We start from the raw sequence: 14,499 nt of genomic DNA on the forward strand, positions 1-14,499 counted from the left end.
CTCGGCAATATACAGGAGTTTGAAACGGGGGTACGAACACGTAGGCCAGGTTTAGTTAAAGTTTCATTCGAAAAATACCAAGAAAAATCCATTACCGAAAGAACGGAAGCAGCATGAAAGAAGGTTGGTCAAAAAAGTACCAAAATATCTCTTCAGGCACGTAAAATTCAAAGCCATCGTTCTGTAAGTCCTAAGATATAAAAGCACAATCATTCATAGGAAATGTGATGGAAAAGTTAGACAAAAACTGTAGATGAAACATATTAAAATACACTGCATCTTCCTTTCGAAGTAAGTTACAATATCAATATATCAATCAACAATATCAGCAACATGTTGTTACGTACTATACGTAAATATCGACTTACATTTACAAAATAGCCTTTGAATTTTCCCATTTTGTGCATTCGTTTCGAGGTTATCATCGTTTGATACGAGAAAGTTCCAATTCGCCTTTCGCATCAACTTGGTTCTACATCGCATTTGCCATAAACGATTGCGCTTAAAGAGAACGATGCCTCGTTGGAATTTTAGACGCTCGAAGGCCTAGAAATTTGCCATTCTTTTCACCAACTCCTGGCATACACAACCAGGACATCGATTCCGCGGAAATTCGCGCACAGAAGAAAAATGCAGGACGAGGCAGAGACGCATCGTGGCACAAAGAGGAATTGGACGGACTTTGCCGCGCACAAAGCGGCCACAAGACCGGGAACCACGGTGCAAATAGGTATGAAAAAGGAAGGAGCGTGCAGTGAAGGGGCGTGGGTGTGCCGCCAAGCACTCTCGACAACCCTCTTCTCCCTGCTAGGTCCGGCCGCGGTTCCCTCGCGCTACCGGAGAGGCTGCAGAGCAGCTTACATCGCGAAACTGCCCTAATAGTCCATTGTCTAACATCCGAGCGACAAATCCTCGCCTCTATACCTCGACATCCGGCTCGACGACGCGCCACGTCTCTCTCGTTCAAATCACGAGTCCCTTGCATCGTGCTCTACGCTCCTTTCAATTTCGGCTTCGGTACAGCTCCTCCGACTGTTTATCTTCGCAGGCTGATTTCTCGCGTCGAGAAAGTCGATTCGAACGGCTGGAAGAATTTTTATTTGAAGATTTGGTCCACCGTTCTTCTGCGATTGTTGCACGTCCAGCTGATATCCAGTTGAAAATTTGATGGAATCGTATTAAATGCGTATTAATTTAGATTCATTTAGAGGGTTCATAACCTCTCGAAGTGCCACACGGCTAATAGAATATCTCGGTTGCCATTCGCAGACTGTGGAAAGGAATTATGCGATGCGAAGACTTTTCGATTTCAAAAGTCTGACAAGTCTGCTTAATTATTCTGCCATAACTGTTGAATATTCTACTGATGTTCATTCGGTAATTCTATCGCACACTCGTCTTAATTTAGAAATTAAGCACTTCGTGACCTGCTGCTATCGTACAGAGGCGTTCACTTGGCTTCCGTTTGACGATGACGAGGGAAAAGCTTTCGCTGACAAGAGTTTCTGTTCTATGAGTTGAATGCGTTTGCCAATTTTGGTATCGATTATAAAAATTTTATGGAAATCCTGAATTAATTTCGATATTTAACATTTCGCGATCTGCTACTGCACAGATATCTGACATTTGGAGGTTATAAGTGGAAATTTGTGTCGAAAATAATCTTCCTTTCGAGAACAAACTTCGTTCAACCGTTTTTCTATAGTTTTTGAACGATTCGGTAATATATTTTCACTTCCAAGATTTCCACTGAGAAATTGTATTTGTTTGAAAGTTTGTTATCGCGTAGGTGGCTGTCTTGGTTCCCATTTGAAGGTTATAAAAGAAGGTATCGAGGAGAATTTTCATTTTGACAAGGAAGTTTGGCAGCCTGTTCCATGTCTCTACGATATTCACTCATTTGTTTCGTTTGGAGATTTCAGGCTTACCATAATATAACGAAAATTTTACTATTCTTTGCCATTTCCTTGAAAAACATGGAATTTTTTTTATCAAAGGTTTGTACCATACGCGGCTTTGACCAATCGTAACCTCCCAATGACCATAGTATGAGTCAATCAGACACTAGAGAACCATAACCCTAGTTAAAATCTAGATGACCTACTAATAGTTTTAATAACCAATTGACTTCGCTGTAAAATCAACAATTATGTCTGCATCGGAATTCTTCGACACCATGACGCGATTAAAATCAATAAATTTCTCATATAACTTTCTTTTCTTTTTTATCAAATCTACTTTGTTTTAGCTTCGACCGAGCCCCCAAAAATGTTTTTGATCTGTGTCGTGACAAGAAATAGAGTAAAAACAATCGCCCTAATTAGCATCTGTGAATTATATAAACAGTTACACCGATCAATTATTATCAAAATTACAACGTCGATGGAAAATTAACGGAAGTCGATTATCTCAGAGAGGCGTGACCCGACTTTTGGCACACTGTGTACATGAGACCTGACGAGAATGCCCGTCCTCTCGGCTCTTATTCGTGACTCAATGACAGAGAAAGCACGTGGCGGAGAAACGCCTGTGAGTCATTATCCAGAAATACACGACACAGACTCGAGATACCGTATATATTGAATGTCAATCGTTTCTTTTCGACAACTCGACCAGTCGCTCCTCCAATCTTCCTCCACCGAGATAACTTAATTTCTGTCAGTTTATTCTTCCAGCAGATTAAATTCACTGCACACACAAACACACACATATATTCTCGCGGTTCGTGACACAATCAGGTCAACGTTTGGGGCGATCGAATACACATACTGCCTCCTGTGATCCCTGAATAGTTGAGAAACCCGATCCTAAAATTGTTTTCCGCGCTACCGTCCTAACCTAAACGAACCTGAAGTACGGTTTACGTCACGGCTTCTCGATGGACATTCTACAGGCGAGATCGGGTGATGACGATTTCTTCGAAGCTTCGCGATTACGAAACCGTTTCGGAACCGAGATTACCCGGTAGAGGATCGATTCGATTTCACCACCCTTGCTGCTCCTCTGCCCTAACGCGAAACAAAATAAGTCGCTAGAGCTAAACAAACGAAACTGCCAATAGTCTAACTTGACTTTCACACTGGCGTGAAAGAGGTGCTAACGGTGTCTTGTACGAGAGAAACGACGCTCGGTTCGTGAAGATGTCGGCGGAGTAGAATTTATACATTTTGTATATTACGTTGAAATTGTACCTGTGAATTTCTCCAAAGGAGAATTCTTATTCTGCCTTCTCGACGTTCAAGTCGAACGAACTGATCGTATAACGAAGCAGAGACTTCGATAAGTATCTTGTTAATTATGTAAGAGTAATTTTTATCTTGACTATTCCTGCCGAGGTCGCGATTGTTCTCACAGACACGTGCAAAGTCTAAGTATTCTTAAATTCATAATTTTCTTGTAATTCTTTATACTTAAATATATATATTATATTTTATATTAATTTTAACACGATTAAAGGCTTAACATATATTTATACAGTCTTTTCGTATTTCTAATACAAATTATTAAATAATCTTTTTCGTATTTCTTATATAAAATAATTGTCTTGCTAAATGTACAGGTGAATCTCTCCGATTGCGATGATTTTTTAATATATCGTCGGGCCATGATTCTGAACAACGTTTTTCTATATTCTGGTATTCTTATAACTGGCGGTAGGCTTTAGTTTGCGAGATATTCGCAAAAAATTGTCGGTATCGTTTTACAGTGAATTCTGATTATATAGTCGTGCGTTTGTAGTTGCGTAAGCGTCAGTATTATTGGTTGGCGGCCGGTGGCCGCTTATCTTTTGTTTATATACGAGAGGCGGTCGAGCTTAAAGGTCCCGTGCACAACGTGACTATAAGAAATGTGACGTGGCGGCGGTTGGATTTGAAAAAGCTAACCTGAATACGATGTATTACAGTACATTGTTGATATTCGCTTCTTAGTTATAGCAGACCTTTCTTACGCTCTCGCGCATGTGCACAGGACCTTTAAGCTCGTCCGACATGCGTTTATAAACAGAAGATAAGCGACCGGCGGCCAACAACCAATACGACGCACACGCTGCGTCACAGATGTACGACCATAAGCAGAATTCGTTGTAGCAATGTGGGCAGGTTTTTGCGAATATCTCGGAGAAACTACGCGGGATGTGAGATATATAGGAAAAAATCTTCCATTGATCTCTTCTATCAAATATCAAAAAATCATCGAAATTGATGAAGTGGCGTTCGATGTGTACATTTATCATTGTAATAAATACTTAACTATCCGTACAGGATAAAAATAATCTGAAACCTAATTTACGAGCGTTACTGAACGTTGTGACAATGCAGCTTAACCTTTGAACGAGGTTCTAATATCTTTTCCTTAGCGCTTGGCGAGCCGTGATGATAAAGTGGAATTTAATGACTTCCATTCATAGTAAGCGCAATAAAAAAAGCCTGTGATAAATACGTATTTCTATCTTAACATAGTAGAAGTAATTTACAATTTAACGGGTAAAGTAGTCAAACATATCACTGACACTTTAACTTGATCCTTTCATTGCTTCGGCTGAACTTTTAATATTTCTTTTTTTTTTTTGACGCGGTTGAAGTTAATTGACGGTGGAAGACAGTTTAATAGTTGTTATTGGCCTTAACACGTTGACTGCGATCCAAACTTTTTTTTACACTTTGTCCTGGAAATCGTAGCAGATGAAAGTACATTATCGTAAGTAACGTTTAATTTTTGCGAAATATTAAATAGTATTCGCGCAATTTTTTTTTTTTTTTTTTGACTATCGAAATCAAAATTGTTTTATCCTATTGTTTTAATCGTTGATAATCTTTTATTATACAGAAAAATTTAGTGACGTGGTTTATCGATGATCGCCGTGGCAGACAACGCGTTAATCGAAATTAAAATCAAGGTCGAGAAAAATTATACTGCGATAAACTTGAACCGACTATATTACAGATCTAACTTAAGGAAAATCAATCTAACTCACAAGATCTAAATCACTGACATTCTAATTGGACGTTTTGTGAATGGCTTTTGAGACACAGGTATCACTGCAATCTGTTTCTTTTTTAACATAGTTTCCGAGTAAACGTAAGCTAAATATGATAATAATTAACTTGTAGCAACTTTTCTAAGAAATATAAAAGATATCGAGTAATATACGAGTTTCTTGCGAGCCAACTCCACTCTTTGTCAATTTTTTAATTCCATTACTTGACCATACGATTAGCGTGTAACTTCTTAGCAGAATAATTGTTTCACTTCTATAAACTTATTTGTCGTGTGCAGATTAGAGATATTCGTGAATTCTAAACAAATCTTTAAAAATATTTGCATAATCATCACGTCTTTCTATCATGCTACTTGCGCTTGTTAACAGATATTCCATTACCTGACCATATGATTAGCGTGTAACTTCTTAACAGAATAATTGTTTCACTTCTATAAACTTATTTGTCGTGTGCAGATTAGAGATATTCGTGAATTCTAAACAAATCTTTAAAAATATTTGCATAATCATCACGTCTTTCTATCATGCTACTTGCGCTTGTTAACAGATATTCCATTACCTGACCATACGATTAGCGTGTAACTTCTTAGCAGAATAATTGTTTCACTTCTATAAACTTATTTGTCGTGTGCAGATTAGAGATAGTCGTGAATTCTAGACAAATCTTAGAAAAACATATGTAACATTGTCATGTTTTTCTATCGTTCTACTTGTGCTTGTTAACAAATATTGTCACATAACAAACTCACATCTCTTTTTTTTCCCCTGTTTATACAGTTGATTGATATAGCCTCTGGCTGTCTCGTGTTACAATATAACCATTTAGAAGCGGAGTAAATCCGATTACAAATGACACCTCTCGCGATTTCCACGATTGTACTCGATTTAATCTTCGTACGCTATACCGATCGAAGATCAATTTGGCAAATCGAAACGATAGACACGTGTTGACCTGATGAAAATTACAGGACGGTGGAAGCTTGGCAAGCCGTGTCTGATACGTCGAGTCAACGAGAAAATTCAGTTATCAAAGTCATCAGAGGTCGAAATGAACGATTCAATGCGTGTACTGGCATTTGACACAAGGATGGCCGGTTGCGCAATCGATTATAATTATATTTCTTATGTAATTGCGCGTGTTACGATGCGGAGAACTGGCGAGCGTTGTCTCCGAGCGTTGCCATCGGGTTTCGGCGAAACTTCAGCCTCGTTTCTCGCTCCCTTTGCCTTTATTTCTTTCTTTTCTCTCTGTTTCGCGTTTCTTTTTTTTTTTCATTTGCCTGAGCTTTTGAGGGAATAAAAGCGCGATTTCGTATGAAAAGAGTGGCGGAACCGAGGGATTTCCGGCAAATGGAATTCAACTTGCGGCAAGAATGTGGTTCACGGGCCGTTGGTCAGCTTATTAACGATGTTTCAAAGGGAAACTAATTTTTTCTGGTTTTGATAACGACGTGTCCTCGAATGCGAATATTTGGCACGGTTTCGGTTGTTCGCCAAATATGGACAGTCGTCCATTCGCGGTCCGGGATTGCCCTAATTTGGTCAACGAATAGGCTGCCTGTCTGCCGGAGCAACGGGAAATTTATTCAGCAGTCACCGGATGCGGAGACGTTTCTACGAATATTTCTCTACAATCTTCATCTTTTCGTAGATTTCTTTTCGTCCTGTGGTCTCTCTCGTTTTCGTCCTGTGCCTTCTAAACTAACGTGCCATGTCGTGTCTCGGTTCGGCCGATCGAAAGATGGATCGTCGTGTTTCTCAGCGTGGCGGAAGCTTCCGCTCTCGACTATTTTCGATCCGACGGAAATGGGTCTGTCGACCAATTGTTTGCCTTCGCCGAACAAATACACCTTCTTCCTTCTCTGTCCGCCAAATCAGCCCGTATAGCCGTCCTTCTGTTATTTGTCGCGCGTGTCCCACCCAAAAGAGGAAAAAGAGCGAATCATAAATTGCACCGGCGGATTCGGCCACTCTAACAACGAAACGTTTCATGTAAATCGCAGCAGGATCATCCCTCGGCGTTTAACCTCCGTGTTTTCCTTCTCGATGGCCGATACAGGTTCTTCCGACCCCTTTTGATACTTGAACCAATGTTTTTAGAGGGCTCAACAGGGAGAACTGGCTGACGTAGAGATGATTTTTACATTTATCCAGCCTCCAGTGGACAAGATTCCCCTCTTTCGGTTAGAGAAGACGGTAGGTTTTAAGAAAATAGCAAAAAATGGTATTTTTGCTTGTCATTTGGATTCCAGCTATTATTCAGAACGACTCCCGATTACCTAGGTGCAAGTTTCCAAAGTTCTACTTTCGGAAGGAGTCACGGAGGTCTGCAAGGTTCCAAGAAAATAACAAGAAACGTATCTCTCAGCCTCGTTTCGATTCTACGTATTATTCAAAGCTCTCTCGATTACTTAAGTGCGACGAATCTATTCCATTCAAAAGTTTCTAAACTTTGCCTTGCTGCGCAGTCACGAAGGTCTCCAGGTTGCTCGAGAGAAAATAAGAAAAAGATAAATTGTATTTTTTATTGTAATTTGAATATATGAGATAACAGCGCGTGTCATATTAGCCGTTGAATTTGATGGTTTTTGAGGGGCAGGTCCGAAGAAGATTGATGATCGGTCGGCCGAACGACTCAATGAACTCGAGGAACGAGTCTCCTCGGCTGACAGACGGGAAAAGTGTGAAGAACGTGAACATGCGTGTCACGTAGCTGATTCCTTCACTCTTGTCGAGAATTAATGAGCCATTCCGCTGAATTCGTTTACTCATCGTTGTCGCTTTCTGCCGGCAAAACCGTTCGATTCTTCACAACTTCTTGCTCCAATAACTGACAGTATTGCGACTTCAAAACACCGACACGAAAATTTCCATTTACGTCACGTTTATAGTGCGACATCATACGACCTGTGTATAATGAACATAATCGCGTAACATGTTGCTGTGGCTGTTGGGTTATGCAGAGTTCGTAGTATCTTTCACTCTCGATATATTGTTTCTTGAATTTAGTAGGACATTTTATGCTAATTATTCAGGAAGCTGGCGTCATCCTGCGCTTCAATGATCTTTTAATGTGCTGTAGAAACCAACATTTTTTTAATTTAGTAGCAGGAAAAAAAAAGAAGACTGTCAGTATAGCTACATGCACATTAATATTTCATTATCAGTCACCTCACGGCGGTCATTAAAATGATATTCAAAGCTATACGAATTACAAAGGAAAGATAAGAATTAGACGTAAAACTGTAGGTTGAAATCTGTAAATGTAACGATACCGAGAGTTTCTTTTTTTAATATCTCAGAAACAAAGAGCGAGTAATCGGTTACGCGTGCGAGAAAAAATTGTTCAGAATTAAGCAGCTGACAGTATAATAAAAGAATCATGGAGATGGAAGATACGCGGCAGCTCTGTGAATAATTAGCAATTTTATTATCGATTTCTACTAAATACAAAATGATAAAGTCCTATTACAAAATTCTACTTATAAATTCGCATTATTCTTATTTTTACATTTCACTTGGAATCTTCCAACGAACACGCGATATGTTCAGAAAGTTAGAAATAACAGACAACTTTAAAAATTCATTACAAAACACACCACGTGTCGTATCGTGTGATACTCTACGTATCTTCTTCTTTCAATAAAAAAGAAGAATAATTTAAATTTCAAATTTCAGTGTACGCACCAACACAGAATGATCTTGGTGTGGACGACGAATGAGTCGAAATACCACCGACGACGAATATGTTAACGAGCTTGCTAGCCTAATTGTCTCCTAATAGTCGACAGGGACCAGAGAAAAGAGGCTGTAAAAGACGAGGAATTTGGATTCAGAGTGCGGTGACAGGCAACACGAGGCGTTAAGTGAGTCTCGTAATTTGTCGAACCGCCTCAGGTTTCACCTAGAGGGGTGAAAATGGGTAAAAGGGTCGTGGCTGAGTCTAGAGAATGGCTGAAGGGTGAAGCAGCCGTGGTTAAGCGACGTGTTTAGACGACGTGCACACGATCCCCCTTGTTTGCTGTAAAAACAAACCTACGTAGAGCTCTTTAAGAGAGCCTGGTCGATCGCTGAATCGACTTCTGTTTGGTGTCAGGCCAGCGGCAGGCCGACTTCCTCGGAAGATCTTTAGCCGACGATGAAGATGAGCGTGTTCTCAAGTGCTAGATTATCGAGCGGTCACGCGACAGTGTCAAAACTGCCGCTTTAAAGCTTCAATTACTTTTCTCAGTAGCTTGTTATTTCGCTAACTTGAGATGACAGACGTGTTCATGGGAATAATTTGATCGGTCAGTACGACATTTTCTCTTTTACGTAAATGGCAGAAGCAACGATGCTAATACCAGCGGAGAATGGAATATAAAAGTGACAGGGAAGAGATGTAAACGAAAGACTCGAGCCGCATACTGTACGTAAAAGTCTGATTAAATGTCGCATCGTAAATTTATGAGATTTCTAGGAGCAGTTTCGCGAAACGAAGGCTCGTAGGTCTCTGGTAGTTATAAATGCTGGGTGTATTTTCTAGTCGCGTGATTGAACTATCTTGAGTCCTTGAAAGGATTGAATTAAACCCCGTGACACGATTTATAACATTCAGCATTTTATCTCATTCACCTGGGCAGTTCTACGACCGAAGATTATTAATTGAACGCTTCTCGTTGAAAACCGTCCACCATTCATTTTTAGAAATATTGAAACATCTTAGCTATTTTCGTACGGCGATGAGAATAATTGATAGAAAACTTGCTGACAGTGCACCTTGAGCCAAACTTTCACGAGAATCGTATCGGCTTCTTGCTAAAATTAATCCAACGTTCAGTCTGCAACTGCAGGTTATCTTGTTGAAAATGGACTGACTCATTGAAGGAAGTAAGCCCGGTTGAAATTTCACATTGACAGGCATTTTTTGGATTTTTTCCTCCACCGGCACAGGACGTTCAGTTTCAGCCGTTTCGACGCGTGAGTGGCAGATCGCAGCCCGAGGGCCGGAACGTTTCTGTCGGGAAGTCGAAGCCTCGTGATTTCCGCAATTTCACCCTTTTCACAGGATTGCCCATAGTATTTGCCCTCCTCGCGCACAAGGGGCTGAGATATGAAAGTTCATATGAGATGATCCTGCTTCTTCTGGATCTCATCGCGTCGTTTCGTCCGTTTTACGGCCTGGGAATCAACACGTGACACTTTGGTCCAGCCGTGAGCGAAAGCTTGAGATTTGGTCCCGGTTATGGACGTTGCTCCTTCGATAATAGAATCTTCCTTTAAGGGAAAAGGAACGAGCAGGTGAAAATTCACCAGAGTATCCGCTGTCTCGATAGTGTTTGAAGAAATTTATAACGTCTTACGAAGCTGCAAACGTCTATCTTAACTATACATTGATTATCTTGGTTATATCTATAATCAAAGTTCCGTTTAGTCGTTGTGTTTCTTTGCTGCACTTTCCTTCGTTTCGGTTATACCTGCGCCCAAACTGGATCCAAAATCCTCCATTCGATAATTTGATCTATCTACGACGTCTAAAATCTAGCGATTTAGCTTTCAAGGATGTAAAATTACAAAACGCTGAGAAAATATCATATAAATGACCCGTAATATAATCCACGCGCGGTACCTAGAGAAGCTTAATTTATGACACTCTCGAGTAGCGTTTTCTTCCTAAGTTCCATGATATAGTCCGGAACTTTCGAAGATTCGCGTTTTCTTACAGTTCCAATTTATACCACGCCTCGTGAGTACACGAGGTGTGACAAGTTTCTAAATATCATTTACCAAGTACTATTCTTGTACTGTTCTCCGATCACTCTCATTCGAGAGATTAAGAAGAACCCAGTGAATGTACTTTGGCAGACGTTTCTAACTTCAATACCTGGCTCCACAGGTCTTCACGAGCTCATAATTTCGGCTCTTTCGCAACAAACGTGCGTACAGGGGAACTGTCGAAAGTTGCTATACCTGGCAAAGCCTTGCCCCAAGGATTTGCTGGAGTAGAGAGGCAGTTAAAATGCAAAGGCTCGGTCGCGCGAGACTAGCGCCACCTATGCAGCACATAGTTCGCCACTGTTTAGTATTCCGGGCGCTGACAGCCCTCTTTTCCACGTCTAGTCGTCCAGCTATCGTAGCATGGTTCGACATGGCATGTTCTTCACATTAATATAGAGCGGCTTAAGACAAAAGACGATCGGCCAGTCTCGCCAGATTCTTCCCTCGGAGATGCTCTTCTCCACCCACAACGCCATCTAGCTCGCCAGCGCGTATATTTTCGTTAAGTCGAAGCCCCTGGAAGTCTCTCAAATTGGGGGATTTCTCGCTCTCGGCCTCCATACGTGCCGGATCTTGACCTTTGAAGCAGCCTCGCTGCGAAGGAACAGATTGATCCTGATCATCACCGAGGATTCCAGTCTGGCGCCAGTTGCTCGAGTGTTTAGACAGCTCGTCATGAGCGTGAGTAGGTGGTGCGATGATCGATCACGAGTCAAGAGGTAGGACGTATTGGAATGCACGTTTCTCAAGCTCTAAAGTCTCTAGGACCTTAGGATCTTGGATCTGGGGACGTAATTTTGCAGTCGAAGAACTTGGAGTGCAAGGTGCAACGATTTGGCATTGAGAGATGCAAGGTTTTAAAATTTAGGATGCGAAGTGTATTAGGGTTCAGGGATTAGGAGTCAATAGCTTAGGACCAAAGAGATTAGAATTCAAGAGTTCAGGATTGGAAATTGAAAATTTAGACTGCAAGTCCCGGATCGAAAACTTGAAGTTTCACCCGTCCGAGTATTCAGGATTGCAAAATTTAGAGATTCGACTGTGCAGGATTCAAGAGTTCAGAATCCAAGACAAAGAGACTCAAAGATGCCAGATCCACGAATTTTAGGATCCAGTCATTCGGACTGCGGAAATCCAGGATCTAAGGATCTTGGATCCCAGGGATTAGGATGCGAAAATTTTCCAGTATAAGGATTTTGAATTCCACGATCTACGGTCCAGAAACTTAAGATCCAGGATTCTTAGACATAAGAATAGTTCAGTATTCAAATATTCGTAAGAAATTTGGCAGTCAAGTATCTTTCGTCGAATTATTCAGAATCCAGAGGATCTAGAATCCAATTCAAAGCTTTCGTTTTGCAAACAGCCAAAATGATTCTACTTAAAAGACTATTCCGACGTTGGAAACACGCGGAGAAGCTACCGAATTCACGAAATAATTAATTACGACGCACCTTTAATAACCAAACTTCTACCGAACACACGTGTGTCATCCTCTGATCTTTGGTAAAAATAGCTAAGATTGTCTCGCCTAATCGTTCGTTTAACGCCAATTATCTCTCATGGCATCTATACAAGACGAGAAGAAGCAGCGGAGGTAAAGAATCGATACTTTGCCATATATTTTCACGCGAAGGCGAGAGTTTGGTTTCGCGAAGGCGATTCTGCGAGTCTGGTCAAGCTCGAGGCGAGGTTCTCGCTCGCATTATGCAATCAACACGTGTGTGCAAACTGCACGGGACCGGCTTAACGATATGCAGACGCGCTTGCTTATTTTTTTCAGGACCAGTTCTCCAACTGTGTGAGTCATCGGTCGGACTCATTTTTGCACCAGGTTTAACGACCTCGTTTACTTGTTCTCCTCCTCTCTTTCTCGAGGCTCGTTGATCCACCTTCTTTCCCTTCGCGTCTCACCAACGTTTTACCTTGGGATCTTACAGTTTTGTCAAACGTTTACGAGCACCGAATTTAGTGGCTCTAACCATAAGCTGTGTTGACGATTCATACGCGGCTGGCTGATGAGAATCGAGTCATTTTTCGATCATCCTCGGCTCGATCATGTCTTTTTAATATTTATGAGAAGAGAAATATTGTAAGAAATATGAGAAGAGCCACACTAATGTGCACGATCCTGTGTTAAACGTCTTGCAACACAAGAAATCCTTTCTGTTTGTTAGAACGAGAGCAACGTAAAAATACGAAAAATTGATCTCCTCACATTTGTTGTTCTTCAGTAAGTTGTTATTCGCGTATCGTCGTGAGAATATCAAAAGACAGCTTGCGCGACACTGTGTCACCGAAAATGAAATATATTGCATTTTTTAGCGGTGTCATCCACTTTGAAGGGTCCAGATCATCAATGGATCCAGGTCATCGATGGATCCATTATGTAACACGACGGTGGTTGAATGTTTTGTGTTAGGAGAAAAGACTTCATTATCTTTTATCTTCTCGTTTTGTCCTTGAGGTTTCTTTGTAACGAAGCTGTTGAAATTGTCACATTCACATTGTTATTCGACAATGGAGCTCGAAACATGTCTACGATAGATCTGAAACGGATTTAATTGTGATATATTGTAATCCTTACAGAGATACGATTTTCTAGAGAACAAAGCTTCCTATTATTAATGTCTGATGAAAAGACTTTTCTATCTATATGTACTGTTAAGAGGTCTGAGTCAGTGGAAATGTCAGAAGTCCTCACACGATTCATATGGCAACTAAGTGATTGCGGATTTCGTCATTAGGTGGTATGGACAAAATCCGCAATCACTTAGTTGCCAATCGATTATCAACGCATGCCACGGTACAGTCGAATCTCCTTGGTGCATTCTCAGAATCGCTCTTCGACTGTAATGGACACTTTCGTGTAAATATTTGAACACTCCCGTTTCGCCCTCAATCACTTTGCATCCGTTGATCATTCGTATCGTTATACGATAATCGAATCGAAGTTTGATACGATAGACCCCTTACGTGGATTATCTGCTACACATAAATGAACAAATTGAATCGGGCATGAAGATTTAGAATATGATTCGATTAGTATACCTACAGTAGTTTTGTACAATTTCAAATCCTCATATTACCGAATATCATTAACCCATCAACACGTTGACTGCCATGGGCGCCGTGGGGCCCACCGGTGACCGGCGACGCAGCAAATATCAAAAGTACATAGGACGATTGTTGTGATGGAAAAAGGGCAATCGTAATAATCGTCTACAACGCCGTGGGGGTCACCGGTGGTCCTCACCACGAAAAATGCTTCAAGCATGATTTTATAACTCATTTTATTTGCTGCAAATAATATTTCAACATAATATGCATCGCATAATGAAAAGTTCACGTCGGCGCCTTGGGCAAACCATGGAAAATTCGTCTGGCTGTCAACTTGAAAGGACTGCTGGTCCCTATGACCGCGCGCGTAGGTGCAGTAAATGACATCCGAATTCTTCATGAAGTTTATCGAAAATTTACTGTTCGAAACGATTGATAGAGGAAAAAAGAAAAAATTATTTATTAAAAAAAAAAAAAAATGAAATAAGAAATTAAATCATATTATTTCTCGTGGAATTCTTTAAAATGGTCAATACAATAAACTGATATAGGCGAGATGCTGACAAACGGGTCAAACGTGATCTCTCACATCTGAAGAATATTTAGCGACTGAAATAAAAAGCAGCCGTAGCGCGCGTAATAATCCGCGCTTGAATGCAAATGAGTTAAAAGAATGGAAGCTA

General features: G+C 40.7%; 1 protein-coding gene and 1 long non-coding RNA gene across 26 annotated transcripts in view; both read left to right on the plus strand.

Moving 5' to 3' along the window:
• Positions 1 to 14,499, plus strand: part of LOC122576586 (basement membrane-specific heparan sulfate proteoglycan core protein) — a 182,669-nt gene that overhangs the window by 48,050 nt on the left and 120,120 nt on the right. The window lies entirely within an intron of this gene.
• LOC122576590 lies at positions 37 to 5,030 on the plus strand. Its single transcript, XR_006319805.1, has 3 exons — positions 37 to 730; positions 4,583 to 4,698; positions 4,828 to 5,030. It is a non-coding gene; the product is annotated as an uncharacterized LOC122576590 (long non-coding RNA).

The sequence above is a fragment of the Bombus pyrosoma genome, linkage group LG16, assembly GCF_014825855.1.
Source record: "Bombus pyrosoma isolate SC7728 linkage group LG16, ASM1482585v1, whole genome shotgun sequence".
NCBI classification, from domain to species: domain Eukaryota; kingdom Metazoa; phylum Arthropoda; class Insecta; order Hymenoptera; family Apidae; genus Bombus; species Bombus pyrosoma.